This window comes from Macrobrachium rosenbergii, chromosome 22 (genome assembly GCF_040412425.1).
Source record: "Macrobrachium rosenbergii isolate ZJJX-2024 chromosome 22, ASM4041242v1, whole genome shotgun sequence".
Lineage (NCBI taxonomy): Eukaryota > Metazoa > Arthropoda > Malacostraca > Decapoda > Palaemonidae > Macrobrachium > Macrobrachium rosenbergii.
Window position 1 is genome coordinate 42,696,685 of NC_089762.1, and position 21,706 is coordinate 42,718,390.

Below are 21,706 nucleotides of genomic sequence, written 5' to 3' on the forward strand. Positions count from 1 at the left end.
ACAAAGCACTTGAAAAACCGCGAGCAGTCTATTTCGATTCATTTCAAACTTTTAGTAGACCATTCCGTGAAATCAATCTACGCATACTAAACAACGATAGGGCCTTATAATAAGTAAATTCCTTTATCATCTCTATTTCCATTTATACGAACACCATATTCTTTGGAAGCTTGAATTTCATATCGATGGCCTCTGTGGGCTCGTTCCATGTGAATAGGGCTCATCTTCAGAATAATAATAATAATAATAATAATAATAATAATAATAATAATAATAATAATAATAATAATAATAATAATAATAATAATAATTATTATTATTATTATTATTATTATTATTATTATTATTATTATTATTATAAAACGATCAATCAAAGATCCTCTGGGACTATGGTATCTGAATAGACAAGGTGATACGTGCCAATAGACCGGACGTGATGTTGATTGACAAAATCAAGAAGAAAACAACACTCATTGACGTCGCAATACCATGGGACACCATAGTAGATGAGAAAGAAAGAGAAGAAAATTGATAAGTATCAAGACCTGCAAGTCGAAATAGAAAGGATATGGGATATGCCGGTGGAAATTGTACCCACACTCATAGGAGCACTGGGCACGATCCCAAGATCCCTAAGAAGGAATCTGGAAAAACTAGATGCCGAAGTAGCTCCAGGACTCATGAAGAGGAGTGTGCTACTAGAAACACCTCACTTGGTGAGAAAAGTGATGGGCTCCTAAGGAGGCAGGATGCAACCTGGAACCCCACACTATAAAAACCACCCAGTTGAATAGGATGGCTGTGATAGACCAATAATAATAATAATAATAATAATAATAATAATAATAATAATAATAATAATAATCCTCAGAAAAAATGGAAGACTATCTCTTCCATTAATTCTCTACGCTCTTTCGCCTCATCCATAAATACCAGGCACAACAGAAAACCTACGCAACTTCATTCAGTAGAACACATTTCACTATCAATCTCATCAACCCTTGGTGACTCTTCCATTCTTCAACCCTCAAGGGAATTGTCCTTAACGTTCTCAAAATAGAATTCGCTCTCTCTCAACTCAGACATCATTCAACTGTATCCTAACAAGGAGGTCAGAGTGGGATGCGGGAAAAAAAGGAAAAAGTTCGAGGAAGACGAGATAGGACTGAAGTCCTACAAAGGACGAGAGCAGGACAGTGTTTGAAAAGTCTCGAGGGAGTGTTGGTACAGATGATGATGACGACGACGACGATGAAAAATGATGACGAAAATGATGAATCTGATGATGAATTTGACGAGACAAAAGTGAGGCGAGTGAGACGGACAGACTGGGATCATTTCAAGGGTCACTGCGAGGGAGGGAAAATGCAGGAGAGTGATGTAGAAAAAAAAATGACAGGGAAATGAACGTGTGGAAACAAAGGGATCAGGTGACATTTTCCTGGTAGAAAACAATGATGATAAATCAAATACAAGACAAAATTTCTACGGGAAATGAATTGGAAAGGTTAGTGAGCAAAATGAACTTGGAAGTAGTAAAGGTGTAAATGGGGAGTTTCTGAATGGAGGAATTCAGTTTTATGTCCCTACAGAGAATATTTCTTAGAGGTTGTGAATTTAGAAGTTTATGGGCAGTTTGTATAAACTTGCAGACAGGTAATTTTATCAATGTCCACTTTTATGAACACAAAAATACTTACATGAATAAGAAGAACTAGTACAAATACACACGAACGTACACATGGGCATCTATATTTGTACTGAAACGCACCCACATTATATATATATATATATATATATATATATATATATATATATATATATATATATATATATATATATATATGACTAAAACCAACGATACAACATTTATACAGCTAAACTCCCTATAGATCCTAGTGACTAAAACCAACGATACACCAGCTAAACTACCATGATCCACCCTTGAAGAATTCCCAACGAAATCCCACGAGCTGCCTTACTACGAATGGGCATGACTCAAACCATCCGAACTTCTCAACTACGCCAGACGCGTATCTGAAGTTCTCAACTACGCCAGACGCGTATCTGAAGTCTTTTGTCATTATTCAGTATCAGGTGAGAGCGGCAGATCTTTGACAAGTTCCCATTTTCCTTTATGTCTTGGTAAAGGGTGACGGTATATATATATATATATATATATATATATATATATATATATATATATATATATATATATATATATATATATATATATATATATATGTGTGTGTGTGTGTGTGTGTGTATATTCATTTCCTCTGTGGAATGATGTATATCTACGTAACTTGTGGTAGCATATGTAATATAGCCAATGTAAAGCTTAATGTTTCTGTTAGCTTAACAGTGGTGGTTATTATATTCGAATGAAAAATAAGCAGGTACAGAAAAAATATACAATAAAAACTATAAATGGAGAAAAAGTACAAACCAGAAACAAAAGCAACTATATGAAAATGTTATACTTGAATAAAAAAATAAGCAAATTAAGAAAAAATCAGGGAGAAAACACTATAAATGGAGAAGAAATGCAAACGAATAACAAGAGCAAATAAATAAAATCCGTTAATATTATAGTGATTAAGTAATGGATTCAGACAGGAGGAAAAGATTTAGAAAATATATAACAGGGAGGCATTATTAGGCACTGAAGCCTTCCTTTTACAGATCTTTGGTAAATGTTACCTGGTTTCATCACTGGATAAAGAAAGCAGCGCATCGCCAATCTAGGGGAGTACAGAACTCATCAATATATACATATACATACATACATACATATATATATATATATATATATATATATATATATATATATATATATATATATATATTATTTACATCGCCCCTCCAGAGGAAACAGGACCCATCAACACCGTCCAAAAATATACTCTCCTCTGTCAGGAAAATTGCAAATAACAATACACACATCGTTATGCTACAACTCACCTTCCATCTCCCCTCTACAGGGTTACGGCACCCAGAAACCTCCCTTTCAGGAAAGCTGAAGTAAATAATAATAATATAAAAACCAAGAGACAGACCTTCCCCAACGACCGACATAGTCTGCTGTGAGAGCCCTTGTCACCGGTTAATAATATCTGAAGTCTCGTCCATTGCTATACACAGACCTTTTCTTTCCCTCGACATCCAGGCCACTCCGCCATAGGTGGGTCTCCATGAGAGTCTCGATACGAATATAGATTCTGTTGCGTGGAGACGAGTCGGTGATTATTCAGTTTTCATGGAGGAAAATAGTGAATACAATTTTACAGTAACTATTATTATAATTATTATTATTATTAATGGCGCCATATTTTTGTAATTGTCATTACAGTATACCTAAAATGATTACAAAACCTAAAATTATTACACTCTTATTACAAATAGATTTTGTTGCGTGGAAACTAATCAGTAATTATTCAGTTCCCATGGAGGAAAAGTAGTGGATGAATCCGAGGTAATCTTACAATAACTATTTCTGTTATCATTAATGGTACTATATTTTTGTAATTATCATTATACATAAAATTATTACAATCTTATCACAAATAGATTTTGTTGAGTGAAGGCGAATCAGTAATTATTCAGTTTCCCCGAAGGAAAATTAGTGGATGATACCGATGCATTCTTACAACTGTTACTATTATTGTCATTATTATTATTAATGCAGTCCTGTCGTTGCACTTGTCATTATAACTATAATTATTACAGTCTTATTATAAATGTATTGTGTTGCGTGAGGACGAATAAGATAACTGAGGTGGTTTCCATGTAGGAAAAATAGTGGATGAATCCGACACAATCTGACAACTAATACTATCTTCATCAGACAATTAGAAAAACTTTGAAAAAAATCTTTAAGTTAAATAAATCACTATGAGACTGAGAAGATATAAAACGTTAAAAAAATCACCATTAAAGTTAAATAAACCATTACAAGACTGGAAAGATATAGCAATCCATAAATAGTTGCATTAATCAACAGAAGACAATATTTGCTAAAATATCTTCAAAACAACACGTGGACACCGTCGTTAAAAATTCGTAAGTGTAAATAAGCGTTTCAGACACAAGAGATCTCAACAGCAATATGAGTCCCTTTCCACATTTCAGATAAATATTACTTTCAAGAGGAAATGGAGGGAATGACTTTTCAGATGTTGAAGAACCATTAGGAGTTCCAGAATCCCCATAATTTATCTTTTATTTCCATATTTAATAATTCCAAACAAGAAATGTCACTTCCAATGTTTTTCTTGTTGGAATTTCTTTGTTGGAATTTCTTTATTGGTGTTTAAGTCAAAATTATTCAGTAATGCAGCGATCAATGGAATTTTCAAAAATGAAAAATGAAAAAATGAAAAATAAAAAAGTGGGACAATCAGTGAAGAACTTAAGAGTCGATTGTGGTATTAATTGCCGTAACAAGAATTCTAGTTCAGTAATGTTTATGGATCATTTGATGCTATTTACGTCTTTATATGAATACGAACGTATTGAAATGGGTTAAACTTTCGTATTCTGTGGATAAATAATTAACAATTAATGTTAACCATTATCTAAAGATCTCATTAACAACGGTTAAAACGGTTTAATTCATACCTTGAGCAGCGTCACGGTTACGTACTGCCCAAGAGCAAGAGCCCGTGCTGGCATGAGGCCATTATAAACTAAAAGTTAAAATATCACAGTTATATCTAAAAACGAGGGAACTGTTGGTTATTGGCTCCTCGGGTAGATATAAGACAGTTTTTATTAAACAGTTATTCACTCGTACACACAGTTTAACTAACTTTTTAAAAATTATACAGGGATCGAACGCAGGTCAAACAACGAAGGAGCAATCAGAGATCATTTATCCAAGAAATGCGAATTCAAGAGACATCTTTTAAACAGCTTATCACCACAGTCAGCTGAGATCTCTCTATTCACAGAAATAAATATACGACTTTTAATTCTTCCTTTTTTTTTGTGCTTTAACGCCACTCGACTCTATTCCCAGACTCTACTTCAAGTTGGTTGAGATCTCTCTATTCCCAGAAATAAATATATGAATTTTAATTTTTTTTTTTTTTTTTTTTTTTTTTTTTTTTTTTGCTTTCACGCCACTCGACTCTATTTCCAGACTCTACTTCCAGACTCTATTTCCAGGTCGCTCTTCCTCCCCCTTGGTTCGTCTTTGTTTGCTCTGCTGTCATTCCATTTCATCTGCCACTTAGCCCGAGGGCCGAGTCCCTTCCAGTTCGACTTTGATCGTCGCAGCCCGTCTTCATCATATCCGATGTCCCTTTTTTTCTTCATTATCTATTCCGTGTCCTTTTCGAAAGCTCGGGTCATCTTTTATTTCAGTCTGGCCGGGAGATTTGAGGTCGGTCGGACGATGGACCTCGAGAGATTAGGAGCGACAGAGAGCGGAAGTCTGGTGGGCGTGGAGGAAAGATTTTGAGTGGGTCACGGACGGAGGGAGAAACAAATTGGAGGAGACACGTACAAGGACATGTGTTGGAGGAAGTTTTTGTGAGGGTTACGGACGGTTGGGAAACAAATTGGAGGAGACACGTACAAGGACATGTGTTGGAGGAAGTTTTTGTGAGGGTTACGGACGGTTGGGAAACAAATTGGAGGAGACACGTACAAGGACATGTGTTGGAGGAAGTTTTGACGGACGGTTGGGAAACAAATTGGAGGAGACACGTACAAGGACATGTGTTGGAGGAAAGTTTTTGTGAGGGTTACGGACGGTTGAAACAAATTGAGGAGACACGTACAAATGGGAGGAAGTTTTTGTGAGGGTTACGGACGGTTGAGAAACAAATAGGAGACAAAGGACACTTGTTGGAGGAAAGTTTTTGGAGGACGGACGGTTGAGAAACAAATTGGAGGAGACGCGTACAAGGACACTTGTTGGAGGAAAGTTTTTGAGTGGGTTACGGACGGTTGAGAAACAAATTGGAGGAGACACGTACAAGGACATGTGTTGGAGGAAGTTTTTGTGAGGGTTACGGACGGTTGAGAAACAAATTGGAGGAGACGCGTACAAGGACACGTGTTGGAGGAAGTTTTTGTGAGGGTTACGGACGGTTGAGAAACAAATGGGAGGAGACGCGTACAAGGAAATGTGTTGGAGGAAGTTTTTGTGAGGGTTACGGACGCTGAGAAACAAATTGGAGGAGAGACACGTAAAGTACACGGACACGTGTTGGAGGAAAGATTTTGAGTGGGTTACGAACGGTTGAGAAAAAAATTGGAGGAGACACGTACAAGAACACTTGTTGGGGGAGAGTTTTTGATTGGATTACGGACGGAGGGAGAAAAAAATTGGAGGAGACACGTACAAGGACACTTGGAGGAAAGATTTTGATTGGATTACGGACGGAGGGAGGAAAAAAATGGAGACACGTACAAGGACACGTGTTGGAGGAGAGTTTTTGATTGGATTACGGACGGAGGGAGGAAAAAAATGGGAGGAAACAAGTACAAGGACACGTGTTGGAGGAAAAATTTTGATTGGATTACGGACGGAGGGAGAAAAAAATTGGAGACACGTACAAGGACACGTGTTGGAGGGAGTTTTTGTGAGGGTTACGGACGGCTGAGAAACAAAGTGGAGCAGAGACACGTAAAGTACACGGACACGTGCTATAAGAAAGTTTTTGAGTGGGCTACGGACAGTTGAGAAACAAACTGGAGCAGAAACGTACGCGTACACACAAGCGGACACGTGTTGGAGTCAAGTATTTGTTGAGTGAGTTACGCACGAAGGGAGGACCAAACTGGAGATAATTATGACGAATGAAAACACGAACACGCACGTACACGGACATACGCAAACACACGCACAACAGGGGGAAGGAATATTTTTTCTATCCTTCTTCTTCAAGTCTTCAGCTGAAAGCCCTAACAGACAGTCAACCAACTACAAAGCAAAATGAGCCAGCAGAGAGAGAGATAAGTCAAAGGAAAAGGTGATAAATAAATAAATACGAGGGAACGGAAAATAAAACCAATACATCTGAATTCAGGGGACGTCAGCGGAAAGAACAGACACAAGACTGATTCACAAGGGAAGAGAAGTAATAATTTGTAAGTTTATGAGATCTGCAAAGAAGAGGAGATAGACTGACGAAGGAGAAGGAATGGAGGTCATTAATTTTACCCCTCACGGATTAAAATCCAATTATGGTTGTTCTCGATCTTATAAAATGACAACGGCAAAAAAAAAAAATCTCATAATAAAAGTCCAGGAAAAAGTACGGTATAAATTACCTTCGACTAAATAGATAATTCATACATATGCATGCCTTGTGAATGCGCATTGTAAGAAAGATAAAAATGAGGAATTTTTGATTAGAAATACCTGATTTCGTTTGAAAATAGCCACTGATTAACTCTTTAACTTAAACGGAAACATAACTTATAATTTGTTTCCCCTCCACTCCACTAGAAAAAAATAACCACTATAATAACATAACCAAAATTAATGTGACCCAATCATTCTTATATATAGGGGGGCTTCGCCCCCACAACCATACGACCAATTAAGGTACTGCTGAATCTGTCAGTTGCGGGTTCAAGCCTGATGTTCTATAAATATGAAGCTTGTTTTGCTTCTGTTTATAGTATTTCCTGCTACCGACGTAAAATAATTAAGGTGTCCAGAATTTTGAAGACTGGAATTATATATATATATATATATATATATATATATATATATATATATATATATATATATATATATATATATATATATATATATATATATATATATATATATATATATATATATATATATATATATATATCACACATTACCACAGGTGAAAAATAAGGTGTAGGTCCTGACCGGTTTCGACGTCAATGGCTTGGAAATAAAGTCGAAACCGGTCAGGACCTACACCCTGTCTCTTATTTTTCACCTGTGGTAATGTGTGATAATTGAATCACGTACAAAACTGATAATAATCATATATATATATATATATATATATATATATATATATATATATATATATATATATATACATACATAAAAATTTTTACGTAAATTTACTAACGTATGTTAGTCTGACAATATAACTGATATACGACAACTCCTAGATATATAACTCATACTATTTCTATAAACATGGAGCTATATTCTTTTACAAATACGAAAAGGTAGACACCAGTTGCGGAGCAAAACAGAACCAAGATAAAAATTCCTTGAAGTGGTCAATATTAAACGGATCTGAAATCCTTTTAAACTAGATTTATCGAATTTTTCATCTGTATTCAAAGTTTCGCAAAAACGCCGTAGGTACGAATCTGCATTGAATACAGGAATATTTGTTATCGAGCCTTTAAAAATCGTACGCTGGAACGGATACTTTTAGCCTCTCTCTCTCTCTCTCTCTCTCTCTCTCTCTCTCTCTCTCTCTCTCTCTCTGTGTGTACCCAGTAAATTTGATCAACGAAATACCCATGATCCGTTGTAAATATTGTGTCTGTACTTCTCTCTCTCTCTCTCTCTCTCTCTCTCTCTCTCTCTCTCTCTCTCTCTCTCTCTCTCTCTCCAGTAAACTTGATTAACAAAATCTCCATCTTCCACTGTAAATATATTGAGTGTAATTTCTAATTTATTCTCTTTAAAACATGAAAATAATCTATTCACTCTAAATCATGAAAATAATCTATTCACTCTAAATCGTGAAAACAATTCATTCTCTCTAGAACATGGATATAATTCATTATCTCTAAAACATGGAAATAATTCATTCTCTCTAAAACATAAAAATAACTTAATCACTCTAAAACATTAAAATAATTCATTCTCTTCAAAACATTAAAATAATTCATTCTCTTCAAAACATTAAAATAATTCATTCTTTCCAAAACATTAAAATAATTCATTCTCTCTAAAACATGAAAATAATTTATTCACTCTAAAACATTAAAATAATTCAATCTCTCTAAAACACGAAAATAATTCTCTCTCTCTAAAACATTAAAACAATTCGTTCTCTCTAAAACATTAAAATAATTCAGTCTCTTTAAAAAAATAAAACTAATTCGTTCTCTCTAAAACATGAAAATAATTCAACCTCTCTAAAAATAAAACAATCATTTTCTCTAAAACACGAAAATAATTTATTCTCTCTAAATCCTGAAAACAATAAGTTCTCTCTAGAACATGTATATAATTCATTATCTCTAAACCATTAAAATAATTCAATCTCTCTAAAACATTAAAAAATCTGTTCACTCTAAAACATGAAAATAAACAGGATTTAATTTTTTCTTGTCCTTGAGATAAAAGGTAATAAATTGGACAGCTTGCGCCGTCATTAGTTTCAACTTGAAAACAACTGTTGCAAACGTTTATTTAGATTAAATGGGTAATGTTATTTTACTAAAAAAATGAGAGAGAGAGAGAGAGAGAGAGAGAGAGAGAGAGAGAGAGAGAGAGAGAGAGAGAGAGAGCGAAATTTTATGATAGGGGCATAATTTACGCTTTTATGATTTGGACAAACACTGCTACGGATCGATTTATATATTAATTAAAAACATAAATAAAAAGATAAATAAATCAATAAAGGAATGAATAAATATATAAAAATAAATAAATAAATGAATATATACATACATATACACAAACACACATATATATATATATATATATATATATATATATATATATATATATATATATATATATATATATATATATAATAAATAAACAAACAAAGAAAGAAAAATAAAATAAATGAACGAGTGAATAAATAAATTTTTAAAAATGAATATAAACCATTAGGTCTAAATACCTGCCTTACTGTCCAGATTGAAATCCAAGAACCGGAGAAGAATGTGGATGCTGACTCACAGTAAAGTAAGTGGCACTCACTACCTGGGAATCGGGAATTACAAGACAATTCCAGAAGTTCATTTTTGGAATGAAGTTTACGGAAGATGGTTTAAACAGGATAACTTATGATGATGCGAGAAAGGAATTATAGTTATGATGTTTGGGAATAAAAGGAAATATTAGTTGGAACGATTTTGTTTAAAGATGACGGTTCTAAGAATGCAGGTACTTAATCTGGAGCAATATATATATATATATATATATATATATATATATATATATATATATATATATATATATATATATATATATATATATATATATATATATACTGTATATATATACATATGTATATATATATATACACAATATATATACAAAGATAAAAGACTTTTTGTCTTGTTTACTTATTTATTTTTATTTATTTCTGGCTGTGAAAGTTTTCAAAATTATTTTTTCTTCCAGAAAATCTATGACCTCATTTTTGTCTATGTTTATTCTCACTTTCATAATTTGTTCTCCCAGCTGATCAAAGAAAGTAACCATGTAGATATTTGAAAAAACAGCAAAGGAGAGAGAGAGAGAGAGAGAGAGAGAGAGAGAGAGAGAGAGAGAGAGAGAGAGAGAGAGACGACGAAACAATTTCAGTATCGATTCGTAACCAAGAGTCGTAACAGTAGAGAAACCTCACCTTTAAGAATACCTCAAAGCTTTCGTGTTGTAATTGAAATAACTTTCTTTTTTTTCGCCCTTTCTTTTCGGCGAAAGTTTTCTCGCTTTCTCTCGCTTATCTGGTCATTACGATGTTAGTTGTTCATGACATTACTAAATGCTGTTACGCCTTTTGGCGAAAATCCTGTTTACAGATTTGTATTTAGTGGAGGATTAAAAATAACTTTCTTTTTTCCCCTTTCTTTTTGAGAAAGTTTTCTCGCTTTCTTTGTCTTTCCTGGTTATTACAACATTATTAATCTTTCACAACAACACCGTAGGGACCATTACTAAATGCTTTTACGCCTTGGAAGATTAAAAATAACTTTCTTTTTGTCCTTTCTTTATGAGAAAGTTTTATCGATTTCTCTCGCTTACTAGGCATTACAACATTAGTAGTCTTTCATGACAAACACGGTGGGACCATTACAAAAAGCTTTTACGTCTGGAAAGGTTAAAAATAACTCTCTTTTTTCCTTTCTTTCCGAGAAAGTTTTCTCACTTTTTCTCGCTTACCTGATCATTGTGGTATTAGTCATTCACTGAAAACATCGAGGCACTTTTGGCGAGATTTGTATTTAGCGGAAGATTACAAATAACTTTTTCCTTTCTTTCTGAGAAAGTTTTCTCGCTTTCTCTCGCTTACTTGGTCATTACGGGATTAAGGCTGATTCACACTATAAAATCACGTCACCGACACATCACGTCACGTCAAAGTACGCGCGAATTTCATACATGCAATCAAGTGGACTTGTTCACACCATCACGTCACGTTACCATCAAGCACATGGCATCCACCGTCACATCACGACAAGTTTTCTTGGAAAGAATATTTTGACGTGACGTGACATGACGTGACGGTGCTTATGCACGTTTCTTAACGCTAAAAATCTGTGAGTAGCTGAGGTTCGACACGAACTGAACGGGATTGGGACGTAAAGTGTGAATAAAAGGCATGGCTGATGGGACGATGACGTGACGTGACGTGTCCTTGACGTGATGGTATAATGTGAATCAACCTCTATAGTCGTCTTCCATGAGAAACACCGAGGGACCATTACTAAACTCTATTACGGCTTTCGGCGAGATATCCTGTTTACGGAATCGTATTTGGCGGAAGGATAGATTTGAAAAGGAAAAATTTCCCAAGCATATTCGTCCTGCGTTCGAATCTAAATTTGTAATTAACAGGTTTCAGATAAAAGTTCATTGACGTGAAGGACGTCAAAGCCCTTTCCTCCGGGCTTTCGGGTTTGACTTTACAATAAAAAAATAAAATAAAAATAAAATTATTTTCAGACTGAGTAAATTCCCACAAACGCGCTCGAGTTATGTACATTTGACTGGGCTGTATACCTTTCGCCTTTACCTTGCTTTATTATTATTATTATTATTAATACTAATACCACTATTATTATTATTATTATTAATACTAATAATACCACTATTATTATTATTATTATTATTATTATTATTATTATTATTCAGAAGATGAAGAACCCTATTCATATAGAACAAGCCCACCACAGGGGCCATTGACTTGAAATTCAGGCTTCCAAATAATACGGTGTTCATTTGAAAGAAGTAACAGAATATAAAAGGCAATACGGAAAGAAGAGATCAGTTAATAATAATAATAATAATAATAATAATAATAATAATAATAATAATAATAATAATAATAATAATTTTTTATCAGTTCACTCAGGATTCCCAAGAGTATGGTGTTCATTTGAAAGAAGTAACAGAATATAAAAAGCAGTACAGAAAGAAGAGATCAGTTAATAATAATAATAATAATAATAATAATAATAATAATAATAATAATAATAATAATAATAATAATAACAACTTTTTTATCAATGCACTCAACGAGGTTAGCCAATATTCCATTGACTGTTCAGCAGTGGCTTTTGTAGATTTTCAATCTATTCCCCGATAATACAACAGCTCTCTCTCTCTCTCACTCTCTCTCTCTCTTTTTTTTTTTTTGCATCGTGGATAAAAATCGCTTTGCAAATTGGCAACACGACCGAATGATCACGAAAGATAACATTTTGGTTCGGCTGCTGCGACATTTCATCAGCCTTGCAAATGGTGGGAAAATTGGATGAATAATTTGGGGGAAATATAAAAGCAAGGCGCAGAGAGAGAGAGAGAGAGAGAGAGAGAGAGAGAGAGAGAGAGAGAGAGAGAGAGAGAGAGAGATTGGTCTTTCACTTTCAAATTCAAAACGGATCTTTACGTTTTTGGAGGATCAAAGGCAGTTCCCTATTCCTGAATAATTTCCACTCCCCCTACCCTTCTACCCACTTCCCTCTCTCCCTCTCCCTCTTTCCTCTTTCCATCTTTCCTCCCTTCCTCCCCCTCTCTCCCTCTCCCTCTTTCCTCCTTCCCTTTCCATCTTCCCTCCCTTCCTCCCCCTCTCCCCCCTCCCCTCCTACTCTAGCCACCTTTCAAAAAAATAGTTCCCTATTCCTGAATAATTTCCACGCCTCTACCCTTCTACCCCCTTCCCTCCCCCCTCTTTCTCCCTCCTCCCTCTCCCTCTTCCTTCCCTTCATTCTCCCTCCTCCCCCTCCCCTCCTAATCCAGCCACCATTAAAAAAATACAGTTCCTATTCCTGAATAATTTCCAGGCCCCCTATCCCCTACCCACTTCCCTCTCTCCCCCCCCCCTCCTCCCTGCCTCTTCCCTCCTTCCCTCTCCCTCTTCCCTCCCCTCTCCCCTCCCCTCCTACATCCAGCCACCTTTCAAAAAATACAGTTCCCTATTTCTGAATAATTTCCACGCCCCTATCCCTCTACCCCTTCCCTCCCCTCTCCCTCTTTCCTCCTCCCTTCCTCCTCCTCTCCCCCCACCTCCCTCCTACATCCAGCCACCTTTAAAAAAAATAAAAGCTCCCACTGGAAAGCAATTCTTTTGTTAAAAACAAACAATAACAATTTTACTTATTTCGAAAGACGCGAATGAAATAAAGGGAGAGAAAGACTATTGAAAGCCTTTCAAGTCTTTCACAATCCACTAAGACACGAAAGAGACGAACTCAGACTTTCCGAACATAAAAACAAATAAAAGACAACACCAGAATTTGCGTTCCTCCCTGAAAAGATTACGTCATTCCTCGAGCAGACAATACCTCTTGTTATTTGCCATGGCGAATCTGTTAACATGAAAGGATGATTTTCTCTCAAGGCAAATCTAAAACTCAACTGTCTGTGTTCCAGTCACAGTTTAGTTTTATTTTTTATTTTGTTTTTTTTTTTTTTTTTTTTTTGCAGAACTGTCAGTCTATCATTTGACGTTATTCACTAGCTACTCGTATGCTCTAATCATAGACGATAAGGTTACAGTGTTGCGAATTTGAGAGTAGCTAGTGAATAAATGTTAAATGACAGGCTGACAAGTCTGCCAAAAAAAAAAAAAATCATTACTGGAACACAGACAGTAATGATTTATTTTTATTTTCAGTTTTTTTTGCAGACTTGTCATTCTATCATTTGACATTACTCAACAGCTGCTCTTAAACAAATTCTCACCATGTAAGACTAAATTACAGTACGATACCGAGTTTCGAAAACTACTTCTAGAAGAAAAACAATCGAGACAAGTAAAAAATGAGCTGAAGTTTCTTCGGCGCAATCGGGTTTTCTGTACAGCTGCTACAGCGTATAATCGAGGCCGCCGAAAATAGATCTACCGTTCGGTGGTCTCGGTGTAATGCTTTATGAGCCGCGACACATGAAACTTTAACCTAGTCCCGATGGTGGCCTATCCTATATCGTTGCCAGAAGCACGATTATGGTTAAAATAAAAACTACTGAGGCTAGAGGGCTGCAATTTGATTATGTTTGATGATTGGAGGTAGGATGATCAACATACCAATTTGCAGCCCTCTAGCCTCAGTAATTTATAAGATCTGAGAACGAACAGAATGAAATGCGGACGGGCAGACAAAGCCGGCACAATAGTTTTCTTTTACAGAAAACTAAAAAGAAGGTATTTTAAAAGCGATTTCCTAATTAGGTCAGCGTGAAGAAGCCACTGTGGGATATTTAGAGAAAATCCATTTTTTTTCAGTGATGAAATTCACAACTAAACCTACGTGATATCGATAAGACGAACTGGAAATAACCCGAGAGTTAAATAAATAAATAAGTAAATAGATCAATCAATCAAAATATGTAAATATATAAATATTTAGAACCTGTTTATGTGAATGGCATGATTAAATTGTTATCATTTCCAAGTGCTGGTTGGGCAACGAATGTAAGATTTACAAACAGCGTCTGGAAAGATTTCAACTTATCAATACCAGTTTGAATAGATAGATAAATAAATAAATAAAAAATAAATAAATAAAATATGTTTACGCGAATTTCATATTATATTTTCATCACAGAATAACAAACTGTCTAGGTTGTTTTCGACACAACAATACCACTCGCCAGAAAATTTATTGACGAAGAAATTTCAGATTATTTTCATTTTGACTCTCTTTTAACTGTGGGAAACGACAATAAAAAAAGCAAATTCTTTACTTAAGATACTGAAAAAAATCTTAGAATTTTGAAGTACCCTTGTCATTTTAATCCTTCTCATTAATCTTCCCTCTTACAATTTTTAAGTACTCTTGTCATTTTAATCCTTTTACAATTTTAAAGTACACTTGTCATTTGAATCCGCTTAAAATTTTAAAGTACTCTTGTCATTTTAATCATCTTGCAATTTTAAAGTACTCTTGTCATTTTAATCCTCTTATAATTTTAAAGAACTTGTGTCATTTTAATCCGCTTACAGTTTTAAAGTACTCTTGTCATTTTAATCCTCTTACAATTTTAAAGTACTCTTGTCATTTCAATCCTCTTACGATTTTAAAGTCCTCTTGTCATTTTCATCCCCTTACAATTTTAAAGTATTATTGTCATTTTGGTCCTTTTACGATTTTAAAGTCCTCTTGTCATTTTAATCCTCTTACAATTTTAAAGTACTATTGTCATTTTAATCCTCTTACAATTTTAAAGTACTCTTGTCATTTCAATCCTCTTACGATTTTAAAGTCCTCTTGTCATTTTCATCCCCTTGTCATTTTCAATTTTAAAGTATTATTGTCATTTTGGTCCTTTTACGATTTTAAAGTCCTCTTGTCATTTTAATCCTCTTACAATTTTAAAGTACTCTTGTCATTTTATTCCTCTTACAATTTTAAAGTACTATTGTCATTTTAGTCCTTTTACAATTTTAAAGTACTCTCGTCATTTTAATCCTCTTACAGTTTTAAAGTACTCTCGTCATTTTAATCCTCTTACAATTTTAAAGTACTATTGTCATTTTAGTCCTTTTACAGTTTTAAAGTACTCTCGTCATTTTAATCCTCTTACAGTTTTAAAGCACTCTCGTCATTTTATTCCTCTTACAATTTTACAGTCCTCTTGTCATTTTATTCCTCTTACAGTTTTAAAGTCTTCTGGTCAATTTAATCCTCTTACAATTTAAAGCACTCTCGTCATTTTATTCCTCTTACAGTTTTAAAGTCTTCTTGTCATTTTAATCCTCTTACAATTTAAAGTGCTCTCGTCATTTTAATTCAACCGGGCATTCCTTCCTTCCAACTAACTTCTCTCACATATTCACCTTCCTTTAATCGCATCTTTGAAAAAAAAAAAAATTCCATCTCATTTCCCAACTTCTCCTTAAAGAAACGCACTGTCTTCCCAGGAAGAATTCTCAGAGGTAATGTATGTAATTCAGAGGACGTATGAGATGCATTAGACTACAAAAACAACAGGAGTTGCCGCTGGGACTCATTTATTGTTTACGCATGAAACAACTTTTCATTTACGCATTTTTGTTGTTGTTTTTTTTTAACATCTCTTCATTTACGCATTTATTTTTTTCATATTTCTCGTTTATGTGAATTATTAGGGCTTTTTAAGAGGCCCTGTTAAAGGGGTATATCTCACGCATTCGGGAAAGTAGGCAAGGCAGGTCAGTGTTGTCGAAATACGGCAGTTCATGATTAATATAATGACTTACAATGACTGAATATGTCGTATCCTATAATATAATTCTTGACAGTTATAATGACTGAAGATGTCGTATCCTATAATATAATGACTTACAATGACTGAATATGTCGTATCCTGTGGTATACGATTCATAAGGTTACAATGACTTAAGATGTCGTATCCTATAATATAATTGATGATATTTATAATGACTGAAGATGTCGTATCCTATAATATAATGACATAATGACTGAATATGTTGTATCCTATGGTATGCGATCCATAAGGTTACACTGACTTAGGATGTCGTATCCTACAATATAATTCATGATATCTATAATAACTTAAGATGTATCCTTTAATATAATGACTTATAATGACTGAATATGTCGTATCCTATAATATAATTCATGATATCTATAATGACTGAAGATGTCGTATCCTAGGATAATTTGAAAGTGATATGTCTCGTCAAAAGTATTCTAAAGGTAATCAAATATTAGAATAGTATACATATACATTACCTAGTACTTTACATCCTTGCAATAGGTTCTGTTGTTTAACGCAACACTGGCTCTTACCTGAAAATGAAAAAAAGAAGTATTAATATAAAATTTTTCATATTAAAAGGGGTAAAGGACGTATAGTGATTGTATATATATATATATATATATATATATATATATATATATATATATATACATACACACACACACATATATATATATATATATATATATATATATATAATATATATAAATGAATTAGGGTTTTAATCAAGATATCTTACATGAAAAGAAAATTCTAAAATTATAACTCAAGACAATGATTAAACAAATGGACATCTTGCACATAAACACACAGAATGTGTATGTACGTTTGTTTGTTTGTTTGTTTGAGAGAGAGAGAGAGAGAGAGAGAGAGAGAGAGAGAGAGAGAGAGAGAGAGAGAGAGAGAGAGAGAGAGAGAACATAACTCCATCGCTTGAAAACATACATATATTGGATTTCCACCTTTACTTAATAATAACAAGGTGAAAGGGGTGTCAGTCCCCTGGGAAATGGTGGCAGTGAGTGGTGGCGGGACTGAGGAATTGATCACGTTCCCCCTCCCCTGGGGGAAGGGGGAGGGGAGGGGGTACCATTCATTACCTCGACGAGGGAGAGGCAGAGGAGGTACATCCATAAGTACCAAAGGAAGTGGTGGCAGTGAGTAGGGGAGGGAGTGAGGGATTGATCCCGCCCCCTCCCCTGGGGAATGGGGAGCGGGAAGAGGGAGTTATTATTCATTACTTCGACGAGGGAGAGGAGAGGAGGTACATCCCCTGGTACCAAGGAAGTGGTTGCATTGAAGGGGGGGGAGGGAGTGAGGGATTGATCACGTTCCCCCTCCCCTGGGGCATGGGGAGGGGGAAGAGGGAGTTCCCATTCACTACCTCGACGAGGGAGAGGCAGAAGAGGCACATCCCTAGGTACCAAAGGAAATGGTGGCAGCGAGTAGGGGAGGGAGCGAGGGATTGACCATCCCTCGCCCCCCTGAGGGTATGGGGAGGGGAGGGGGATCCCATTCATTACCTCGACGAGGCAGTGGGAGAGTCAGAGGGAGGAGGAGGAGGAGGAGGAGGAGCATGAAAGCCAATTCATCAACCTCCTCCAGAGGATATATTGTAACGGTGTCATCAAAATTTGAATAACGACGGAGCGGGTTGAGACAAGCCATTGGCCCTCCTGACGAAGGGAAGCTTTTAATCCCTCATTATTCACTGGTCCCCCAGGGGCACTGATTGAGTGAAGAATGGGATTTATTGTGTGTGGCGGTTTGGTCAAGCCGTCGAAATGGCTCGTGAGATTCGTCAAACACTTAATGGATGGTTTCTGTTGGTTATTGGGTAGAATATAGAATTTAGGGCAAAGGCCAAGCACTGGGACCTATGAGGTCATTCGGCGCTGGAGAGGAAATTGAGAGTAGGTAGGTTTGAAAGGTGTAACAGGAGGAAAACCTCGCAGTTGCACTATGAAATATTTGTCAAGATGGGGTGGATATCTAGACGGAAGAAACACAATATGAATGGAGGTACAGTAAAAAGAATGAAAGGGGTTGCAGCTAGGGGCCGAAGGGACGCTGCAAAGAATCTTTAGTAATGCCTACAGTGCACCGCATGAGGTGCACTGAAAGCACTAACCCCATGGGGTCTGTTGGTTATGAAAGTATTTCATGAAAGCATTTTACGAAAGTTATTATGAAAGTATTTTATGAAAGTATTTTACGAAAGTTATTATGAAAGTATTTTACGAAAGTTATTATAAAAGTATTTTATGAAAGTATATCTGGGTATCAGGTCAGATGGATGGGCGAATATTTTCATTTACTTTATGGAAATCTGTTAGATTTTCTGCGCATAATGCGTATGTTTCAGCAAATAATTCTTTGTAATGTCATAAAAAATCTTCTTAAACGAGGAATATTTTCAGTTAATTTTATGCCGAGTTGGTAGCTCTGATTTATTCATTTATTTATTTTTGCGTAAAATGCGTACGTTACGACAAAATAGTCCTTTGTTTCATTAAAAACCTTCTTAAACTGGAATGAGGTCCAGTTTTTTGCCTTTCTCGCCCGGGATCGATCTCAGGGTAATTTCTCTTTCAGCCAGTTATAACAGGATTCATTCATAGGATATGGCATTCTATGTTATTCGGAACAAGCTGAAAATACGAGTATACAAATGTAATCTAGTTTGCCACATGAGTTGCTTTGAAATGAGAAAAGGTGTCATGAATAAAGCAATAAGAAAACGTAATAGTATATTACATGAATATATTACATGAAAATATTCCACGTTTAAGATGATTTTTAATGAAATGACAAAGAATTATTTGCTGAAACGTACGCATTATGCTCAGAAAATCTTTACATAAAATAAATGAAAATATTCCCCCCATCCATCTGACCTGATACCCAGATATACTTTCATAAATTACTTTTATAATAACTTTCGTAAAATACTTTCATAAAATACTTTCATTACCAACAGACGCCGTGGGGCGTTAGTGCCGTCAGTGCACCTCACGGAGTGCACTGTAGGCATTACTAAAGGTTCTTTGCGGCGTCCCTTCGGCCCCTAGCTGCAACCCCTTCCATTCTTTTTACTGTACCTCCATTCATATTGTCTTTATGTAATTGCAGATAAGTATAAAGAAATTCATTTAAATTTGTAATACGACCTCTGAAACGTCCGTATGTAATATTACATTTTTCTTTAATTTTTTTATTGATGCACATTCTTTCAGGTAAGTATAAACAAACTCACTCAAAATTTGCAATACGATCTCTGAAACCTCCATATATAAATATTACATTTTCCTTTATCGCTCTATTGATGCACATTCTTTCAGCTAAGCATAAACAAACTCATTCAAAATTTGTAATACGATTTCTGAAACCTAATCAATGAAGCAATAAAGGAAAATGTAATATTTATGTAAGGAGGTCTCAGAGATCGTATTACAAATTTTGAGTGAGTTTGTTCATACTTACCTGAAGGAATGTGTATCAATAAAAAAAATAGAGGAAAATGTAATATTACATATGGACGTTTCAGAGATCGCATTACAAATTTAAATGAATTTCTTTATACTTATCTGCAACTACATAAACAAGGCAGAATTGTGGAAAAATATAAAATCTGATGAAGAGCATTCTGCCGCTCTTAAAACCATCCAAGCACCGTTCAAACCGAAGCAAAAATACGGGAGAAATAACTCAAGGCGCAACCAATAAAAAGAATAAAAGTATAAATAACTCTCTCTCTCTATCATACAAACCTTTATTTTACAGCTGTCCATTTTTTTCACGTTTATTCCTCTCCATCCAATTAATACCCCCCAAGGAAAATATACCCACCCCTTTTAAAATTCCTCTTTCCGTTTATTTTCGCGCGGGGCCAATCTGACGGTGTCATTTTTTCCAACCCCTTCCCTGCTCTCTCTCTCTCTCTCTCTCTCTCTCTCTCTCTCTCTCTCTCTCTCTCTCTCTCTCTCTCTCCTTCCCCCTATGAAAGGACTACTACCATGAGCTCCCATGGACTTCCATATTTTGCGCTTAATACCGGTGTGTTGTTGTTGTTGCACCTGAACAAAAAAAAAAAGGGGAGGAGGAGGGGAGGGGAAGGAGAGGGGAGGGGGCATTAATCGTTACACGTCGGGCAATGGATGGCCTCATAAATCATTGAGATCCATCCGGAAAACGAGCCGTGGATGACAGCAGCGGCCAGTTGCCAGAGAGGAGGAGGAGGAGGAGGAGGAGGAGGAGGAGGAGGAGGAGGAGGAGGAGGAGGAGGAGGAGGAGGAGGAGGAGGAGGAGGAGGAGGGTATACCGCTTTTCCCGCTGGGGATTAAGAGATTACGGCGGGACGTCCGGTTGCTCCATCTATCATTATTATTATTATATTATTATTAGTTAACGAGAGCAGTGATGTGCAATTGAACAATCAATGTAAATGCTGTCCTCTTATCTTAATTTTCTCTCTGTTTTCTTCTCTTAAAATTTCCATTTCCGTATTCCAAAGACTTCTGCATTCCCACCTACCAATTCTCCGTCCGCCCTATCCTGTTCCTTCACAATTCGATTGCCGGTACTCTCGTAGACTTCATGATTTCATTTCCTTCCCATTTTCCGCACTTTTCCTCCTGTCTTCCCAGGAATCCTACAACCATATTCCCCACGATTCAATTTCTAATAATCTACCTAAGCTCAAATGCAGATTCCCGTTTTCTTTCTATTTTTTTCAAATGACGTTCCTGTCTTAATAATTTCAAACGTGTTCGTTATTTCGTTTGTTTTTCAATTTTTTTTCTGTTCTTCCGACGTAGAGATATATCATTTGATAAAGCCCCAGTATGGAGATTGTTGCAATGTACTGGAATGGAATGGGGAAAACACTCGGTAAAAAAAAAAGAGATAAAAAGAAATATAATTGAAAAGGTTTCGTTTTATTCAGGTAAACTGGAATTTCATGGGATTTATCTATAAAACCTTTTTACTCCAGTTGGATTTACCTCTTGAAATATGATTTTTTATAACTGGTTATGATACGAAAACAGCACTGACAATAATAATAATAATAATAAT